Here is a 22,683-nt window from a genome sequence, read left to right as displayed (position 1 = left end):
TCAAAGAGTATTAGTTCCATGTTAATTGATAGATATTAGTAATTCTTAAATTTTTCTGATGAAGAAAAATTAATTTTTAATCTCTCAAAATCAATACATTTATAAAATATAATAAATACGAATTTCTAAAAAAAATGATCAGATACTTATATGTCACAGCAAAGTCAGATTTCCATAAAAGTTTGTAAATACTTACGTTCAATTTCTAAACTTCCCTTGTCATGGACTGGGAACCAGTAATTTGCAGATTGCACCACAGACCACACTTTGAGTACTGGTTTGGTTCGTGTTGGCCAAAGAACATTGATGATTCTTACACAATTTTTGTATTATTATCATCACACTTGTGTTCTATGTTTCTTAAAAATAAAAATAAACAACAGGCAATGATGTTTTCCATAGGAATCTGTGAGGTAAACTTTATAAGTATTTTGTCTAAAAAAGATGTACAGCAAAGGAAACAACAGAGTGAAAAGGCAATCTACAGAATGAAAGAAAATAATTGCAAACCATTACCTAATAAGGTGGTATCCAAAATATGTAAGAAACTTCTACAACTCAATAGTAAAAAAAAATGCAAAAACTTAATACCCTAACTTAAAAATGAGCAGAGGACTTGAATAGATATTTCTACAAAGAAAAAATACAAATAGCCTATAGGTATCTAAAATGATGCTTAATATCACCAAGTGTCAGAGAAATGCAAATCAAAACTACAATGAGATATCACCTCCGTTACCAGTTAGGGTAGCCAGTATCAAAAATATTAAATACATAACAAATGTTGGCAATAATTTGGAAAAATTTGGACCCTGGTACACTGTTGGGAGTGCAAAAGGTGCTGGTGCTATGGAAAATAGTATGAAGTTTCCTCAAAAATAAAAAATAGAACTATCATATGAGCCAGAGATCATACCTCAGGGTATTTATACAAAATAATTTAAATCAGGATTCGATGGTGATATTTGTATTTACTATAGCAGTATTAACAATAGTCAAAATGTGCAAGCAATTTAAATATCCATTGATAGATGAATGGTTAAAGAAAATGTGTATATACATATAGTGGAAGATCCTTCATGCCATATGCAACAACAATATAATGCTTAAACATTATATTAAGTAAAATAAACCAGTCCCAGAAAAACAAATACTACATGATTCCACTTGTAGGAGACAGCTAAAGTAGTCAAACTCACAGAAGCCAAAAGCAGAATGCTGGCTGCCAGGGGTTGGAAGAGGGAGGTAATAGGGAGCTGATTTTCAATACACATAAAAGTTCAGTTACGCTAGATGAGCAATGTCTGCTGTATATAATTGTGCTTATAAGTAATAATACAGTTAAATGTACCGTATACTTAAAATTTGTTAAGGGAGTATATCTCATGCCACGCCTTTTACTATAATTTAAGAAATAAAACAAACAAATCCAATAACAAAAAGGAGTCAGAAGCCAGAAGAGAAGAATGAGATTGGTAAGACACTTGGCTCTGTCCTAATCTTTGAAGTGATATTTATCATTTATAAAAATGACAGAAACCATCCAAAATGCAGCACAGCTAGGAAAAAAGAGAAAATGAACAGGGGTCAGTGATGTTTGACAATATACATACAATCTCTCCTCCTTCTTTCACAGGAGGAAAGAAGGTTAGGGGACAAGTATTTGAAAAAATGATTTCTGAAAAATTTTTCAAACTTTATGAAAAGGACAAGCCCACTGGTTAAAGTGGTAAACAAACCATAAGCAGAATAACATAACATAGGGGAAAATCACATTGAAGTACATCCTAAATTACTGAAAAAAAAAAAAAAAAAAGTGAAACTTGGAAATCTTAAAGCAGCCAAAGGGGGGGAGAACAGATTAGGTACAGAGATACAACTATAATGAAGACAACAAAATTCTTATTTTCATGAACAATACTATCAGATGACTTGATGTGATTGATAAATATCAAACACTTGATCCAAGAAAACACATATTATTTTCAACAATATATAAAGCATTTACTAAGAAACAACACATTTTTTAAGGGAGCGAGAGTGCAAAAGTGAGAGCTAGGCACAGGGAAAAGGAGAATGAGAATCTTAAGCAGGCTCTATGCCTAGTGCGAACCCCAACACAGGGCTGGATCCCACAACCCTGAGATCATGACCTAAACTGAAATCAAGTTAGACCACTTAACTGACCGAGCCACCCAGGTACCCTGATACAACATGTTGTAAGCCATAAAATAATTCTCAATAAATTTTAAACTAAAATTAATGTTCCTAAGTACGGCAGAATTAAACTAGAAATCAATAAGAAAGATATTTGGAAAATTTCTCCAATATTTAGAAATTAAATTACATACTCCTAAATAACCAACCAATCAAAAAAGAAATCATAGGAGAAGATATATTTTGGAGAGACCTAATTTTTTTTAAAGTCTAACAGAAGTTAGCAGATGCTCCAAAAGCAATATTCAGAGGCAAAACTATTGCATTAAATGTTTATATTATTAGAAAAGAAGACCTAAAAACCAAATGATAAAATCTTCTATTAAAAAAAAAAACATGGGAAAGGAAAGCAAATTAAACCCGAAGTAAGCAGAAGAAAGGAAATAAAAATGAATGATAAACGTTAAAAACCAGGGGAAAATGGAGGAAAAAATTAATGAAATTAAATCCTGACTTGTAAAGATTGATAAATTCATAAACTTCTAACCACAAAGATAAGGAAAAATACAGAGGGCAAAAATGACAATATCAAAACTGAGAGGGACATTGTTATACATTCTACAGATGTTAAACATATGAGTATTATGAAGGCTTTATGACAATAAATCTAACAATTTAGATTAAAAATTTTCTTGGAAGACATCTTCCAGAGCTTAAAGAAGATACAGATAACCTGAATAATCCTATATAGCTCAAAAATTAAATTTGTACTTAGAAACAACCCCACAAAGGAAACTTCAGATGACTTTATTGGTGAATTCTACTAAATATTGAAGAAAGAAGTAAAACAAAATTTACAGAACTCCTCCAAAAAATAAAGAGAACATACTTCCCAACTCATTTTGTGAGGTCAGCTTTTAAAATGCTAGTACCAAAAATAGACAAATTATGAGCAAAGTAATAGTAAAGATATAGAGTAATATCAATCATGACCAAATACAAAAATTTAATATCATTTAGCATTTCAAACTCACCAATGTACAAAACGAACATGTCATCCAAATGACCAAATGAGGTTTATCTGAAGAATAGTTTAACGTTGAAAAATCAATGTAGTTTCCCATATAAGTGAATTTTTAAAGAAAAACCATATAATCCTTTTAACAGAAGAAAAGCCATTTAACAAAATCCATTACCTATTCCAGATTTTTTAAAAAATTCTCAGCAAACTAGGAACACAAGTTTCTCAACGTGAAATACTGTCTTTATTTAATGTTAACAGTTAATGTTACAGATTGAAAGTTGCTTTCCTAATATTAGGAATAAGGCTAGTTCCATTCAACATTGTTCTAGAAGATATGATCAGTGCAATTAGACATGATAAAGGAAAAAAAGATGTTCATATTTGAAATTAAGAAGAAAACTCTTTATTTACTGTCAACATGACATATATAGAAAACCAATGGAATCTATAAGTAAACTACTAAAACTAATGAGCATGTTTACAAGGCACAAAGTAATTCTATACAAAACTCCATTTTATTTCTACCACTACCAACAAATAATTGGAAATTGAAATTTGAAAAACATTATGCATAATAACATTAAGAAATGTGAAATATTTAGGAATAGATCTGTTAAGTTGTATAATATATGCACACCAAAACCCACAAAACATTGTTAAGAAGAAATGTCAAAATATTTCAATGGAAAGATGTACTGTGTTCATGAATTAATATCATGAAGATGTCAATTATCCCTAAATTTATCTATACAGTCAACTCAATCCAAAGAACAAAGCAAAACAAAAAAATGGCAAGCATATTTTTTTGGTTAAAAAAAATGACAGTGATTCTAAAATTCATTTGGAAATACAAACGACCTAATATGACCAAAATAACTTCAAGAAGAACAAAGTTGGAGGACTAATACTACCCAATTTCAAGATATTAGAAATTTACAGTATATGAGATAATGCAGTATTGATGTAACATAGATAAGTAGATCAATGAAAAATAAATAAACCCACACATTTAAGTTCAACTAATTTTTGACCAAAGTGCAAAGAAAATTATGTGGAGAAATAATGCTCTTTTTAACAAATAGTGTTTAAAAATTAGATATCCATATGCAGAAAATTCACTGAGACTAGCACCAAACTTAAAAAGTAACTCAAAATGGATCATAGACTTAAATGTAAAAATTAAAACTTTCTTTTAAAGGTTTTATTTATTTATTCATGAGAGACACAGAAAGAGAGGCAGAGACACACAGGCAGAGAGAAAGGAGAAGCAAGCTCCATGAAAGGAACCCGATGCAGGACTTGACCTGGAGAATCCGGGATCATTCCCTGGGCCAAAGGCAGACGCTCAACCACTGAGCCACCCAGGCATCCCAAAATTAAAACTTTAAAAATGTTTTAACAGAAAGCTTTTGTTTCTTTGGCTTGCCAAAGATTTCTTGGATTCAACACAAAAAGCATGATCCATAAAAGAAAAAAAAAGTAGTATTACTTTAGACAACTACTTTTTGAATATGGTAAATGTTAAGTTTTATTTTAAATCTACTCTAAGATTTCCTTCCATGGGGGGTGCGTAGGTGGCTTAGTTGGTTAAGCACCCAGCTCATGATTTCCGCTCAAGTCATGATTCAGAGTTGTGAGACTAAATAAGCCCATGTTTGGTTCTGTGCTGAGTATGGAACCTACTTAAGATTCTCTCTCTATGCCCTTCCCCCTTCCCTCTCTCTCTCTTCCTTCCTCTCTCTCTCTCTCTCTCTCTCTCACACACACACACACACACACACACAAATATTTCCTTCCATGAAACAATCTATCAAACAGCACAGAGAAGGCAAAGTGGATAAGTAAATATTTAATCTCTTTTCTAGTTTATCTAGGTCCAAAGTTCACAAATGATGAAACAGGTCTGCAATGTGGTAATCAATCAATAACCTCTTAAGAGCCCAGCCTTCGTTTAATCCTAAAAATCTTTTAATCACTTCATTATTAAATAGCTCTTCCAATGAACCTCTCCAGAATTTCATCCAAAGGAGATACCACTGGACGTCTGTACTTGCCTCAAATTACTTTCATTTTCACATGTTTTACATGCTATATTATGAAAATTAATTTTATGGTTAAAGTCACAGAGTTGGATCTTCTACTCTATTAGATCAAACTCCAACTGTGTTTCTTGTTAGTTCCACCTTTGTAGTAGTAAGAATTTAGACGATCTGCAGAGTATTCTTATTTTGTCTCCATGCGGTCCTGGTAACTTGCCCATGTCTCTTGAACTCATTGACTCCACACACTCTAATTCTACCAGAATCTTTTTGTTCAGTTCCTTTTCCCAATTCTGCTGTATCTACTATTAGCATTTTGATTGGGACAACGGCAGACCCATTGACCTATTTCAGGAGATTAACATATTTAGACTATTGGTTCCAATCCATAAACATCCTTCAATTTATAGAGGTCAAATACTAGGAAATTGATATTTAAAAAAATGTTTTAATACTGTTTTTTCTAAATATTTGTTGCTGGCATGTCAAAATACAATGGATTTTTTGCACATTGACCTTGTACTAAATAATCTTGCTAAACTTAATGCATAAATAATAAGTTATGTGTAGATTAGCTTATGTACAAAATGATATCTTATTTGACTACTAATAATTTTATTTCTTCCTTTTTGTATCATCATTCTTTTATTTCATTTTTATTTATTGTACTGGTTAAGTCATCAGTACATTATTAAATACAAAGGATGCACCAAGTATTCTTGTCCCATTCTTGATATCAGAAGGAAATCTTTGTGTATGGTTATTAAGTCTTTCTTCAATGTTTGGTATAATTCTCAGTAGGACTCTTGAATCCTATTCTTGGTAAAGTTTTTAACTTTGGATTTTTTTAAAAAATTGCTAGAGAATTCATATTTTATCCTTTTGTGACTATTGGTCAGTTGTATGGATGGTTTATACATATTTGGGGAATTTTCTATTTAAATTTATTGGCAAAAAATTGTTATAATTTATATTAATCTCAACTCCTAAACTTTTGCAATTTTCTTTTTTCTTCCAGATGGTTTATACATATTTGGGGAATTTTCTATTTAAATTTATTGGCAAAAAATTGTTATAATTTATATTAATCTCAACTCCTAAACTTTTGCAATTTTCTTTTTTCTTCCAGATATTTGTAATTGGCATGTTGTTTTTTTTTTTTATGTCCTGTGAATGGTTTATTAATGATTTTTACATTTTGGTTTTTAAAATGTTATCAATCAACTTTGTATGTTCTTAAGAACACATGGCTATTTTATCATTTGCAATGAGAACAGCCCTTGGTTTCCTAGACTTTCATTGCTACAGAGATAATATCACTATATTTTTAGTCTTAATAAAACAAGGAAAACTGCCTTACTGCAACTTTGATTTATTATTAATTCACACAGTATATTGATCACAACTGAGAAATTTGCCTTAGAGATAATTTTTAATGAAATTTGCATGCTTTGTCCTAAATGTATATTATTTTCTATAAGCTTTGGCTCAGATTTCCTCCGTTCATGAAGATAAATTAAAGTCACTTGGTGACAGATGAGAATTGGGATGTATATTTGTAATGACATGTTAAATTATGTTATGGTAACAAACCTCAAAATCCTATGGCTTAAAATAACAGGCTTATTTCTTGGTCATGATATAGATCCTTTACTGGTCAGGAGGGGGCTCTGTTGGTCTTTATTCAAACCAAAGGACCAGCCATCATTTTGAAAGCTATTGTTTAGCTATTGTTTGAAAGCTGTAGGTTGAGAAAGGATCTCGCATTTACCATATATTACCATATATTATTATTACCATAAATAAATGGTCGGACTGCATGAAGGCATGCATCACTTCTAATCATAGCTAATTGTTCAGTCTTTCTCACACATGACCCTATCCAACTAAAGATAAACAAAATGAAACACTCTTACATGCTTAGGAGTGAGGAGAACCAAAATTACCTGGTAAACCCAGCACTGAGGAATTCAAAAGTATATACTTCTGTTTAAACCCAGAAGAGTAGTAGAGGAGGCAAGAAAAGGTAATGTTCTCTCCAATTACTATGAACTGTTGTCTACGTTTATGAATATTTTTAAGTGTCTTGTATATTGGAGTAATAGAAAAATGGAAGTTAAAAACCACTATGTTAGCAGTAATTTTTTTCAGTGTCAGAGACATCAGTGATACACTCTTACCTTTGTTTATGTGTTTTTCTAAAATTTTTATAACAAATGTATATTTGTTTCTTAAAAATAAAGTTAACACAAAAAAGGAGATTAAATTGACAGTGAAATCAAGTGTTCCATTTTTCTGCATACTTCTCCATTTTTCTCCTTTCATCACATCCTGATTTTAATCAGTTTGAACCACTGGGGTGCATGTGGAGTGGAGAAAACCCTCAGGATAGATTCAAAAGCAATCACTGGTCAAGGCAGACAATAAAATCGACCATTACACAAAAAGAATATTAAAAAAACATTGTGGTCTGTTTCATGTACACAGAAGGCATTTATAAATGAAATGTTGTTGATATGAACTCAGGAGAAACATTAAGCATTATAAATGTAATTAATTCACAGTAAAAGTTGAGAAGAAATCAAGAGTTTTGCATGTGGATAGAAATCGAATGTTATCTACTAAGTGCTGTTTAATTAGTGTTAGCAGCATTCTAGACTTACTAAAATTTGATTTACAGATTGGTTTTCTAATACTGACTGACCTATAAGTAATAGGTTTTTCACTCACCCAAATGCACATTGTAAGGGATGACTTTGGAGACTGTGACAATTTTAATATATGAGACTCCTAAGAAGAGTCTTATTCTGAAATACAGAGACTCATGCATTAATAGAAAATGACATACATTTAAATTTTTTTAATTTAAAAATATAAACTTGTCCCTTCTGCACTTAAGTAGTTTTATACAACTTCTCCATTAACAGTAAATTCTGCACCCCTGACAAAGATTTCCAAATATCTATCTAAACTTTTGGTAAAACTAGCTGGATTTAAAGTCTATTAAATAAGACAGGTCTTAGCCTCTATTAAGTTCCTTTAGTTATTATTTTGTGGGTGGGTATGTGAATAAGAGAAAATTTGAGTTTGCTTATGACACTAAAATTTTTCTACTGGTTAAAGGTTCATGGACTTTCCCACCCATAGTCTCCATGATGGTATCAAACAGATTTGAATTCAAGTCCTTCGGCTCTATAACTTACAAGCTAGAAAAAAGTTATTTAACCTCTTGAAGTTCTGTAAAAGGCAAAATAGCTAATCTATGAAAATATTAGCATAAAATAATATAACTTAATTACCTACCACAAACAAAAATAACCATTTTTATTAGTAGGCTGTAAAATGTTCTGTTGAAGCAAAGAAGATGGAGAAAGTGATCATAGAATGTTTTCAAATGCAAATTGCAGTGTAAGCATATAAATAATCTGAAGCTTCCTCTTGAATCCCGATGATAAAATAGTGGAGAGGATCAGAAAAAAGTAATTGTTGAGAATTGCTATATGCTAAGATTTTGCTGTGTTTTAAATATTTCAATTAATAGTTATAAAAATATTTTAAGACAGGGAACATTCTTATTTAATAAAGAAACTTTCTTATTTAATAAATGAGGAAACTAAAACTTAGAGGATTAAGTGGCTTGCCCAAAATCACAAAGTTAGTGAATGGTTACCTGAGAATTTGAACTGAAGGTATGGGTTTACTAACGATAGAAGAAATTAGATTACAACCTTTGCAATCATGCATGGGGACAAAGAAAGAATGCAAATAAGCCACCAACATATTCCCCCAAAACACAATAGTCACCTCGTTTTCTGTATCAAGCACCTAGATCACTGAATGATAACTTTCTGGTTTCTTTCTTTCTCACTAGATCATGAGCTCAGTGAAAGCAAAGACATGGTAATGTTCAGCTTTGTAAAAAAAATTTTTGCCATGAATTCTGCTCAGTATATGATTACTGAATAATATTTAAACCAGTTAAGCATTTCTTCTATATAAAAGCTAGCTTTTGATATTTCAAATCAATCACCTGAAGGAGGCAATACAAATTTCAGAGGCCAGTTCTTGGGTCACAGTTCTATATTCTACTGTAGTACTTAAATGTATAATTGAAATGCAACATAGAATTTCCAAGTTTTTCAGTTAAAAAAAAAAAAAGTGAAAGGTCTTGCTGAAATATGACAAGATTCAAGTTCATTTTTTAAAATTTTTATATTTATTGCATGCAACAGTCACTATTTATGCTATCAATCCCTTTAAAATTTTACTATTTTAAAAATTCCTGATGTTAAGCTTTAAATTTTCATTAAAGTCTAATATATTCTTCTCATTCTTGATTTTCCCTAATACCCTTTGTATTATAAAAATAATTACTCAATTCTTTTTTTAAGATTTTATTTATTTATTCATGAGAGACAAGAGGAAAGTGGAGACACAGGCAGAGGGAGAAGCAGTCTCCCTGTGGGGAGCCCACTGTGGGACTCAATCCCAGGACCCTGGGATCACACCCTGAGCAGAAGGCAGATGCTCAACTGAGCCACCCAGGCGTCCCTAGATATCCAATTCTTTAAGAAGTTTCCTATAGCAAGGATTTTAATGTCAAGGTCATAGAATTCAAATAGATTTCTTCAATTTCCTATAGTTTTACATTTTTAAATTATTTCCACTAGTGGGCTTGAATCTATTCATAAATTAAGGGGCATTTTCTGAGCTGTTTACATAGATGGAAGAAAAAAAGGAAGAAAAATACATTTCCCTGCCTTACATTAAGTTTACAGTAGAGTTACAGAAGCCAACAAACTAAAAACAATGAGTCATGATTTTTTTTTTAAATATGTGAATAAAAGAGCTAGAGGAAAACAGAAGAAAATCTCAAATTTGATAGGGATTTTAGGGGGACTCCAAAAAAACACACAGTTAAACTGGGTCTTGGAGGATGAAGAGGAGTATGACAGGTAGCTAAAAGGGGGTAAAGATAGTCTAAGTAAAAGGATCACAAAGCACAAAGGCACAGAAGCATGGTGAGGAAACCTATGAGACAAAAGCAGAGGAGATTTTGTGCCATCCTGAGCTTCTGAACAGGTACTTTTGGAAGCAGGCCTTGCTCATTCCCTGCACTTAAGAGTAGGCATTCTTATCTCATTTTGAGTCTTTTTTTTTTTTTTTTAGATTTATTTATTCATGAGACACACACACAAAGAGAGAGAGAGAGAGAGAGAGAGAGAGAGAGAGGCAGAGACACAGGCAGAGGGAGAAGCAGGCTCCATGCAGGGAGCCCGACGTGGGACTCGATCCCCGGACTCGAGGATCACGCCCTGGGCTGCAGGCAGGTGCTAAACCGCTGAACCACCCTGGTGCCCCTCATTTTGAGTCTTAATTAGAATTTATAAACAAAGGAAAATTAGATTTAAAAACAAAAGAAAGCTACAGAGATGCAGATACCAAGGTCTTCCTATAGGCTTTTATTTCCACAGGGATAAAGCAACAACGATAGCTGTGGAATGGACTGTCTGCTGGTTTAGAGACTCTGGCAACCTACTTTGAATCACTCCCCTGGTAGTCAGCTAACATGGTTCCTGCCAGGCTCTCTTGTTCTTCCTTCCACAACAAAACCTGTATTGCGATCCAAAGTGAATTTACCAAATAGGCAAGACCTCTCTCTGCAAAATTCAAAATTGCGCTATACATCATGATGTGGCCACATAAATCAATTCACTCAATAAACCTGTGCAATTAATTTGTAAGCCGTCCTGTTTTTTTCCGATCCTAATTATTAATATCTACTTTAACTGACAGCATAGTGCTTGTTCAAATGGCAAATTATATTGTCACCCTACTTCTCTGTCACTTAGGGATTTCAAAAGGCCAAAACAAAATTCAAATTCTAAAATACCAGTTCCCTGGTATTTTGTCAGGAAAATAAATGGTTATTCTAACTGAATTTCATGAAAAGTAAAAATGATTGTGTTCAAAATGCATATTAAGACACGGGTAGTTACTTCATTAGATTTGTTAGTATTTAATGGCCACCTTATACATAACATCTATATATTGCATTTTAGCTGACATTATTTAACATATTCAGATAGATTATGCATATATATATAATCAAACATGATTATACATACTTACAAATTAATTGCATCTCTAAACATGTTTTGGTATAATATTATGAACCATGCTGAGTTTTAAATTCCATTTGCATTTTCAATCTCTGCTATATAGATATCAAAGCTAAACTAGTCTTTTTTGTAATGAAGCTCATTTTAAGTTTAATGCTTAGTTCCATTGCTATAACATGATTACAGCCAAGGCAAATCAGCCTTGCAATAGTTCTAAAGCACAATTTTGTTTTTTAAATAGATAAGTTTACTCTTTTATCAAAGAATATTTGCACATAATTTAGAAACTTGAAAAATCTACTCAGTTTATAAAGATAACTATAAGTTCCATCTCATTTCCCAAGACGTTTAGCCAAAAGCAACTACTGTAGCTGTTTCTAGTAGTTACCTCTATGTTTTCAACAAGGTGCAAACTATTTTACTTTTTACATTTCAGTCATTATTTGCCGACCTCCTAGAAAGATGGATTTTATTGCTTTACCATTCACATGGTACCCTCATCCCCACTTTTAATATACGGTAGGCATATCAAATATTGAAACCAGTATTTTGAATATGTAAATATTGCTGCTTAGAAGCTCACAGAGTGTACTAGAATTTTACTCATGGGATTTTTGTTTGTTATCTGGGTTAATAAACTGCCTTGTTCTAATTTTTGTTAGATTTCTATGCATCTATTATTGTTCCTCCTTACTTTCTCTGTTATTCTAAAACACCTCTAAAGGTCAAACACATTGATCAGCTTACCACTTTTGCAAAATACCTCTGGGAATTCTTGTATCCTGATATGCAAAATACCTCGTGTCCTGCTCTAATCAGGACTAATTGCTCTCTAGATCTGTAGCATGGATACTAACCTGGGATAGCTCTTTATCATTTTCCTGGGCATTCCCAGTCTTTTCTGAGATTCAATTTTCAGGTACCCATCTTTACTTCTGTTTTGCACTATTCCCTTTTTCTTGTAGAGCAGTAGCTTTCCTAAAAAACAATACATAGTTTTGAAGATGAAAAATTTTTTCTGTCCTCACATTTGATTGGGAGTTTGCCTGTGTTTATAATTCTTAGTTGGTTACAATTTCCCCTCAGTATCTTAATGTGTCATGGATGTACTACTTTATCTTAATTTCTAAGGATATTAATTAAATGATTTGTTTTACTTCCTGCATGTTCATGTATTTCTCCAAAGTATTTTATGTCATTGCTGTATTTTGGTGAATTCTTAAATGAGAGCTCTTCTGCTAACTTCTGTTTGTTCATATTTGGATGAAACTCTACAGAGCCTGACAGAAATTTTGTTATGTATGGAGCTTGTGGACTGGGGGAATTCTCTATAGTGTACCTGACATATAAGATGGCTGTTTGTTTGGTTTTTTTTTTTTTTTAGGTCTGCTTAATGTCAGTATTTATAGGGCCTTCCCTTGGGACAAAAAGTTTCTTCAGAAAGAAATATTCTACTTTCCTGTCTGGGTGACATTCTAGAGGCCAAACAGACAGCCTAGAGGAAGAATTTTGTATGATAATAGTGAGGGAGACTGAACTAATTCTACTTTATAGACACCCTTATTTAATCCACCTAATTTAAATAAAGCACAATAAAACTACTTTCCACTGTGCCGATATCTAAACCAAGAAACTCATTCTTGAGAACAAAACTTTCATCTTCAGGGACAGGGAAGGTACATCCAAGTGGCTGTGATGGCTTAAGAAGAGAATTAGTCATTAAATTACAACCTCCCTGGTACCTGTCAAAGGCTGTGACAGTTTGCACAATGACATGACCACCATATGCCAGGACTATCTCATGGCCAGCCGACAGGTTACTCAGCTCCAAAGTCCTATTTTAAGTTCTTAGAGTTTGCTCCTAGGATCCTTCTCAGTAGCATCTGCCATAGGTTGGATTTCCTAGAGATTCTGAGACTAGAAATTTGCAGATGATTACAGAGATGGGAAGAAGAGGAGGGGGGATGATATGATCTTAGGAGCACTACCTATAAGGATGTGACAGCAGCAGGATAGGACAAAGGAAAAAACTGAATTGTGATGCAGTTGCAGTTGAGGCTTCAGTCAGTCTCACAGGGAAATCTTGATACTGAAATGCCCTTCAGAGATATTCTGATTTGATGTAAGAGGGGTAGGTTTTTATACCCCCACGTGGGCCAGTTATTGGCTGCAAACTGCTGAAAGCAAGGAGGCATTACCCTTAAGAAATGCTCTTCCCTTTGGCCATGGCAGTTCTAGGGAAGAACTTGGTTATCAATTGGCAAACAATACTCCCATCAATGGAGAAATAAGTACCTTGATCCATAAGAGGAGATCTGAGCAACACATAATATGCAATTTGACTGGAAGCTTCTGCATACATGATACACACAGCATTTCTTTTTCAACTGGATGGACCCTCAATCTTCACTGTCATCACATCAAAGATCTTGTTATACTTGGAGTTCCATGAAGTCAGCAATTTCTTCTGCTTCAAACTCTGCCATAAAATTTTCATTGAAAATTTTAACAGTCTGCATGAAAGTGGACACAGCTCTTCTTTTACACGTTTTTATTGCAAATGAAGATGTAATTGCTTATCGATCTAAGTAATATTTGGATTTACCGAAATTTTTCACATTAAGAAAGACCCAGCTATGGAGTATCCCATAAATGTTGTTTATCTGAAGTTCTTGTATCTTTACATTTTCAAATAGTTGCATTTGTCTATCTTAAGTCAAGAGGCTTCAGTGAAAACTTCCCAAGATCAAATAACTTAACATCAAAAATTAATTAGTAACAATAAGAGAAATTAGATTCTACAGTAATAAAAATGCCTAGTATTCACATGATATAACTACAGTATGGAGTTAAATATTAGCAATAACTTGTTCTTTGTGATCATTTATTTTGTTTGTGAACTACAAGCTTTTAACTTCTCACAACTATATTTGTGTGTTCTCATTATGTAACAAGAAAAGTTCTGAATCATTTATATGTATTAGTTTTTTTTAATCATCACAATTAATCACAAACATTTTTATATCTCTTGTTTCAACTATATGGCCTATTACATTCCAATACTCTCAACATCTTTTGGAGCATGGAGAAGCATGGCTCAAGTGATTCCTCTATATCAAAATCCAAATTAAGGGACTAAAAGGGATCAATTTCAATGTCTCTTTAAGACAAAAATGAGATGATTCATTAATCTGGAAGAGTTGTCATACAAATCACTGTCTACTCTCTAGTGAATAAGACAGGACTTTATTTGTAATGTCCTAGATGGGATTTTGATGTCATTTCATAACTTTCTCCTGAGAGTAAGTTATATAAAACATGATTGAAGTGCTATAAGCATTTCAGGGAAAAATAAGACAAGAAAACAAAAATCAAATTAATAAAGCTTAGGAAAAGATACAACTTTAATTTATTTATATCAAACTAAAGAAGAAAAATAGAATTGTATATTCATAGAGGTACCAGAAGGCATTGGATAAAATTCTACCAACATCCTTAATAAAAACTCTAAGTAGATAAAAGTAAAATGGCAAGCATAAAAATAATCTGTGCATTTCAGTTTTACTTCTCATTATTTCTAAATCATAGTTCTCTCTCATCTTCTCAAAATTTCTAAATGAATACTCCCTTAGATGAAGCAACTCTTTCATACTATCCTCTAAACAGGAAATTAGGAAGAATTTTTACTTTTTCTATAAATGTCCTCTAGATGTCCTTTAAATGAGAAATAAATCTCTAGCAATTAGGTGATTCAAGTTTTAACATTCATAGGGATTGGCATCAATTAAATGTTGGCAAGTTCAACACAAACGCTGAAAGTGAAATAAAAAATTGTAAGGGTCTGGTGATTAAACAAGTGGTGTGTGATTAGTCACATTGGCAGCCATGGGTAGATTTTCAACCTGCTTAAGGAGAATTTAAAAGCACAAAATAATATACATGTAATTTTAGAAAGAAATTGGTTGTTTTGCATCTAAAAGTTCTAGGTCAAAAGGACATCAGGAAAACCAAAGTTCTGAGAAGCTAAATGCACTGTCCCCTGTGTTTCTCAGAGTGAAATATGACAGATCATCCATCAAGCAAGGCCAATTCCCATCTAACAATGACCCTCCATTATTTCTATTGCACAAAATAATGTAAAGAAATAACATGAACTCACACAAACTTTGCTTAAGTTTTGTTTCCAATATGTAGCAGATCTGTGAATTTTAGCATTTAGGCAGGCTTTCTGAATCTATCTCCTTATCAGTAAAATGGACATATTAATATTCACCTGGCAGAGCTATCACAACATTAGTAATAAAAAATATAACTACTTAGTACAATACCCGAGACAAGTTAGGTGATCGTATTTCTAGTTGAAGGCAATCAAACTGTATTATGTACAAAGACAACATAACTAAGGTTCTATGCTAGAAGAATGAATAACTTATTTTCAGATAAAGCATATGAGGTTTCAAACTGAGAAATAGTATTGAAAAGTCCATTTCTGAAAAAAAAAAAGAAAGAAAGAGAAAGTCCATTTCTGTCATTGGATAACTGCTAATATAACAATAGCCAACAATTCTAGACTACTCACTACATGCTAGGGAATGTCTGAAGCACTTTATATTTACCAGCTCATTTAATTCTCACAACTTCTTATATGGTAATTACTATTATTTTCCTAATACTAAAGATCAACAAAAGAGTAGTACACAGAGGCACAGAGTCAATTAGTAGTAGGCATTGGAAGTCTAGCTCCAGAGGTCTCATTTCTAATTACTACAATACTTGTCTTCCATGATTTAACCCAAATGATGCAACATATCATAAACATGTAAAGCTAGAATTTCCTAAGAACATAATTTCTGTCACTCAAGGTAGAAGAAAATGTGAACTTCAGGGAGGAAATTCTGCAGTTTGCATGGTTACTATGTCAAAATTAATTTTAAAACATCTTTTGAAGGGAATGAAATCTATTGCAGTGTTATTTGCAATAACCCAGACATGGAAACAACCAGGTGCCCATCCAAGAATGAATGGATAAAGATATGAGACACACACACACACACACACACACACACACACTCATATCCCACAGGAATATTATGCAATCATAAAAAATAAATTTTGCCCTTTTTGACAACATGGTTGAACCTTGAAGGCATTATGCGAAATCAAATAAGTCAGACAGAAAAAGAGATAGTTTATGTTCTCACTTCTATGTGGAATCCAAAAAAGCTGAACTCTTAGAACTAGAGAATGGAATAGTGGTTGCCAGTGGCTGAGGAAAATGGAGAGATGTTTGTTAAAGAGAACAAACTTCCACCTAATAAGATTATTAAAGTTTTGGGGATCTAATGTACAACATAGGGACTGTGATTAAGAGGGATTGTGTATTATATACTGAAAGCCATTGAGAGTAATCATTATCACCACACAATCAAATAATAATTATGTGATGGGATGGAGGAATTTAAACTTACTGTGGCCATCATTTCACAACATATACATATATCAAATCATCATATTATAAATCTTAAACTTACATAAGGATATGTCAGTAATATGTCAACAAAGTTGGGAAAAAATGTCTTCTAAAGAAATTGGCATTGTATTTTGTGATAGAATATAGCCTTTCCAAAATGTTACCAACAAACATCTTTAGTACACTGTGCTTCAGCCTGTCAAGAAAAGCATCAGGTGTGAAAAGAGGAATTTGGCCCTGATTTCATTTTATTTTAGGGTATTTTTAACTATTCAGAAACATCCCTTCAAAGAGAGATTGGTGATTATCTAAACTTTCAGTACTATTGTTCTTCAGGACATTTGATTTTTGACTTCTTGGTCATTTTAGCATTCATTTTTCCAAATCACATATTATATTAAATTCCTGGTTGCTTTCCTTTATATTTCTTATTTTTTTTCTTTCTTTCTCAATTTTTAGGAAGAAATTCACCTACTTCTTTTCAATAGCCAAACTGTCATCCACTATTTGAGTTCTAATATAGATGACTTTTCATTTCTAATTTTAAAGGACATATTTTCTGACAGAGGCCAATTTCTGAGAAATGAAGATTTGGCATTTTTTTCTTAGTTTCATTTGATTTTATCATATCATAGGATATGTTCCTCTCTGCACATCACATCTTTCTACCTGTCCACAGTTTATACCCCCAAGAGTTTCATATATGTATTACTTTGTAGAGATTAATATATTTAGCCTCCTTCTATTTATAATTTGATTATATGGCCAATTTGGCCAAATTTGTAATATCTCAGCATGGAAAACCTAAAAAGTACTTATAAATTTTTGAGTTGACATTTTTGTGAGACTTTTAGAACAGAAAACTAGTTCAACCATTACACATTTTAACTTTTATATTCTCGGGTACCATGTTGTGTTGCCCAAAAAGACAGCTCAACATTCCATTAATGGAGAGGAGGGATCCAAAATCACCTGCTGAATTCTAATCAGCTCACTCTAAAGAAAGCAGCCTATCATCTACATATCTCATAGTAAGGGCAGACTCTGAGTACAGGATTGTTGTGAATATTGTGGTATTGAGATGTAGTCCAAGGAACTACTGGTAAAGAAGTGCGGGGATCAGACAGGGAAAAGAAAGAGGCGAAACCATTTTGCAATGGCAAGCAAAGTCTCATAGAGGGTAACTTTGTGTCAGATCCCACAGGGGTGTCTGCAGTCTTTCACATAACATTTCAGAGTCACCCAGTGTAAGAAGGAAGCTCAAGGATCTCATTTTCCATTAAGAAAGACAAACGTGGAAAAAAATCATCGCATTTAAATGGAAAGGAACTAAACATCAAAGGATAAAAATTGCTGCATCATTTCAACATTGTATTTCCATTTTCTTATATCCCCAGAATTGGCAAAAATCACATTTATACCCTTTTTTGATATCCTATATATTTAATTTATTCCATTAGGTTAAAAAAATTTACATCTAAGAACATACCGAACTTAGCTAATACAACCCACATTATTTGCTTTTTTAAATATCCACATTTTAAAAAATTTGTCCACATATTAGTATTTCTTTCTCTGTTCCTTAAGGTTCTGATTATTCTACAAACCTGAGTAATTTAACAAATAGGTTTTCCTCTATGATTATCCATCCATGTATTTCATCAAACATTCAATTCCAATTTGTACTTTCATCAAAAAGAAAAAAAAATAAAATTTTCAATTCATGGTTTTTAGTATTCTTGGAAGAATCTTGCAGTTGAATAGAAAGGAAGCATTCTAGCATGTTTTCTATATATGACATGAACATGATTTTCCAAAATATCTGCTAAAATAAATCCAAGAAATCCTATTTAAAACTCAGACACCATTTTCTAGGCAATGTCTCAAAAAAGGAGAAACAGCTCAAAAATTATACTACATAGCGTACCGTTTCTCCACAGTAGCTTTTTAATTAATGTCACTTCCCAGCTGCTGGTTTTCAAAGAGTCATAAATATGGAAAACTTTGATATAACATCTGGAAATGACTAACTGGTAATTAAAAATAGTATCTTTTCCCCTAAAGAGCAAAAAAGGTTTTGGAAACTTTTTTCTAGCTAGCCCTATCAAGTGAATTTAATAGAATATGTGACACTAATGCTGTATACATGAGGAAGAGGTGAAGGCAGGACCCACGCTTAGTCAATCACTGTGCTTACTTAGATCAAGTATGCAGAAGCACAACACAGGGCCTCCATCTTCTTAGATTGTATGTTGTGATAATTTTTATATTAGTTATAGGGACATAGTATAAGTGGATAAGAATATAGTTTCGGGAGTCAGATTGCATGAGTTTGATTCCTTGCTCCAATTCTACTAATTAGTGTGACTTTGGACAAGTTACTTAGCCATCTGTGGCCTTCTATCCTCAGTTGTACTCATAATAGTACCTTTGTTGGTATTATGATGAGGAATAAATGAACTAATACATGTAAAGTGCTTGTAACATTTAAGTCCCTAATAGTTTAAAATTACACGTAACTATAACTTAGCTATGTTACCAAAAACTCACTGAAATAAGATTAACAGTGCTAAGGATGCCATAATCCTCTCTCTGTATTCATTTTAGATACTCATAAAGCAGAGGTCTTCAAAATGTGGAACCCAGACCACCAGCATCTGTATTCCCCAAGAAACTAAAAATGTCACCTCACAGCCACTATATCAGCAACTCCCAAGTTAATGCCCAGACATCTGTGTTTTAACAAGTCTTTCAGATGACTATAAGGCACAGTACAGTATAAGCAATGCTGTATAGCGTATTCTTGCCTACAGAGTATTTTTAAGCTAAAATGACTTCAATACCTATCAGCAACTGATACAGAAATAATAAAAATTATCTGTGGTGATCTAAGATGGGAAGAGAAAAAAAAACCTTTCCACGTAACAAAAACAAAAGTTGAAACAAATTCTTGGCAAGGTTTTTCTTACAAAAAGAAATTAAGAACTTTAGAAATGATGTATATACCTCAGGGCCCATGCATGGTTATTTTGAAGTTCACTAGTAAGCCAATAAAAATAAGATTCATTCCAGGGTGCCTGGGTGGCTTAGTCTGTTCAGCCCCCAACTCTTGATTTCAGCTTAGGTCATGGCCTCAGGGTCTTCAGATAGGGCCCCAGCACTGGGCTCTGTGCTGGATGTGGAGCATGATTGAGATTCTCTCCCTCTCCTTTTACCCTTCCTCCCTCTCTTTAAAAAAGAATAAGATTCATTCTTTAAACATTTCTTGAACTACTTCAAAATGTCTTCTGCACTGAGTACAAATCTGTAAGTTGTATACTTTTAATAAATGATATTTGCTATTACTATTTACTAGCACAGTTCTATGCATAGTCATGAGAAATATTCAACTTTAGAATCACAGAATCCAATAGAAATCACCTAGAAATTTTGTTCAGATTTTGTCTAATCTGTATCTGTGCAGACTCACATTCAAACCATCTAAATTTTAATTTAATATGTTTTAACTCCATTTAATTATGAGAAATATAATCATTTACATCCATTACATTCTTTATTAATATTTAACTTGTAGGCCACCCTTAAATACATTCAAAAGAAATCCAATAAATATATTTCTTAAATACAATGCATTTTTGAACTTCTAATACCTTATCATGTAGGTATGAGGCTGTAAGTAACATCCTTAATATTTAACTAAATTTTAAATTTTATTTATTTTTTAAAAGATTTTATGTATTTATTTATTCTTGAGAGACACACAGAGAGAGAGAGAGAGAGAGGCAGAGGCACAGGCAGCGGGAGAAGCAGGCTCCATGCAGGGAGCCTGACGTGGGACTTGATCCTGGATCTCTAGGATCAGGCCCTGGGCCGAAGGCAGTGCTAAACTGCTGAGCCGCCTGGGCTGCCCAAGTTTTAAATTTTAAATAAAATATACAAATACCATCCCAGTGAACTGAATAGATAGTAAGCCTAAAACACATTTCAAAAGCAGGAAAAGGTGGATATAAATCAAATCAGAAAGAGAAAACAAAGCTACAAAATTATGTCAAGCTTTATCTTGACAATGCTAAAGATAAACTAGCAGCATTTGCTGTGAGATCTTAAATAGTATTTCCAAAAGCACTATACATTGCTGCAAAATTGGTAATTCCTACTAAATTATAAAAATAACCAGTATTTGTTGTTGGGGCTAACCACTCCAAAACAATATAGCACAAAACTATTCCCAAAAATAGAAGAGGAAGGAAAACTTCCAAATTTACGCTATGAGACCAGTATTACCCTGATACCCAAATCAAATTAAGACATTACAAAAAAATAATAAATAAAGGAACTATATGCCAACATGTCTAATGAACATAGATGTAAAAATCCTCAACAAAATATTAGCAAACTGAATCCAACAATACATTTAAAAAAAATCATTCACCATGATCAAATGAGATTTACTCCTAGGATCCAAGGGTGGTTCAATATTCACAAATCAATCAGCATGATACATCACATCTATAAGGAAAGGATAAAAGCCATATGATCATTTCAACAGATGCAGAGAAAACATTTTACAAAGTATGACACCCATTCATGATAAAAACTCTCAACAAAGTAGGTTTAGAGGGAACATACCTCATATGCTCTTTTATTATATGAGCATATATGAAAAACCCATAGCTAACATTATGCTTGGTGAAAAACTGAAAGCTTTCCCCCAAGGGTCAAAAACAAGAATGTCCACTTTCACCTCTTTTATTCAACATGGTACTAGAAGTCTTAGCCATAGCAATCTGACAATAAAAAGAAACAAAAAGCGTCCAAACCAGTAAGGTAGAAATTCAACTGTTACTATTTGCACATGACAAAATCTCCACCAAAAACATTATTAGAACTGATAAATGAATTCAGTAAGATTACAAGACACAAAAATCAATGTATAGAAATCCACTGCATTTCTATACTCTAACAATGAAGCAGCAGAAAGAGAAATTAAGAAAACAATCCCATTTACAAATACACCAAAAATAATAAAATACCTAGAATTAAATGTAACCAAGGAACTGAAAGACCTCTACTCTGCAAACTACAAAACACTGATGGAAAGAATTGAAGATGACACTAACAAATGGAAAGATATTTAATGTTCATGTACTGGGAGGACAAATATTGTTAAAATGTCCACACTACCTAAAGCTACCTACATATTTAACACAATCCCTAACAAACTATCAACAAACATTTCTCAGAACTAGAACACACATACATAAAACCTGTCTGGAAACACAGAAGACCAAATAGCCAAAATAATCTTGAAACAGAAAGACAAAACTTGAAATCCCAGATTTCAAGTTATACTAGAAAGCTGTAGTAATCAAAACAGTATGGAATTGCTACAAAAATAAACACATAGAACAATGGAATAGAATAGAAACTCCAGAAATAAACCCATGATTATACAGTCAATTTATCTTCAACAAATGAGGCAAGAATATGCAGTGGGAAAGTCTCCTCAACAAAAGGCGTTGGAGAAACTGGACAGCTACATGCAAAAGAATTAAATGGGACCATGTTTTTCCATCATATACAAAAACAAACCCAATATGAAGTAAGGACCTCAATATGAAACCTGAAACCATAAAAATCCTAGAAGAGAGCACAGGCAGTAATTTCTCTGACATTGGCCATGGCAACATTTTTCTAGATATATCTCCTGAGACAAGGGCAACAAAAGCAGAAATAAACTATTGGGACTACATCAAAATGAAAACTTCTGCACAGCAAAAGAAACAACCAACAAAACTAAGACAACCCACTGATTGGGAGAAGATATTTGCAAATGACATATCCAATAGATGGTTAATATCCATAATATAT

Source organism: Canis aureus, chromosome 14 (assembly GCF_053574225.1).
Source record: "Canis aureus isolate CA01 chromosome 14, VMU_Caureus_v.1.0, whole genome shotgun sequence".
Taxonomy (NCBI): Eukaryota; Metazoa; Chordata; class Mammalia; order Carnivora; family Canidae; genus Canis; species Canis aureus.
This window is presented reverse-complemented; position numbering follows the sequence as displayed.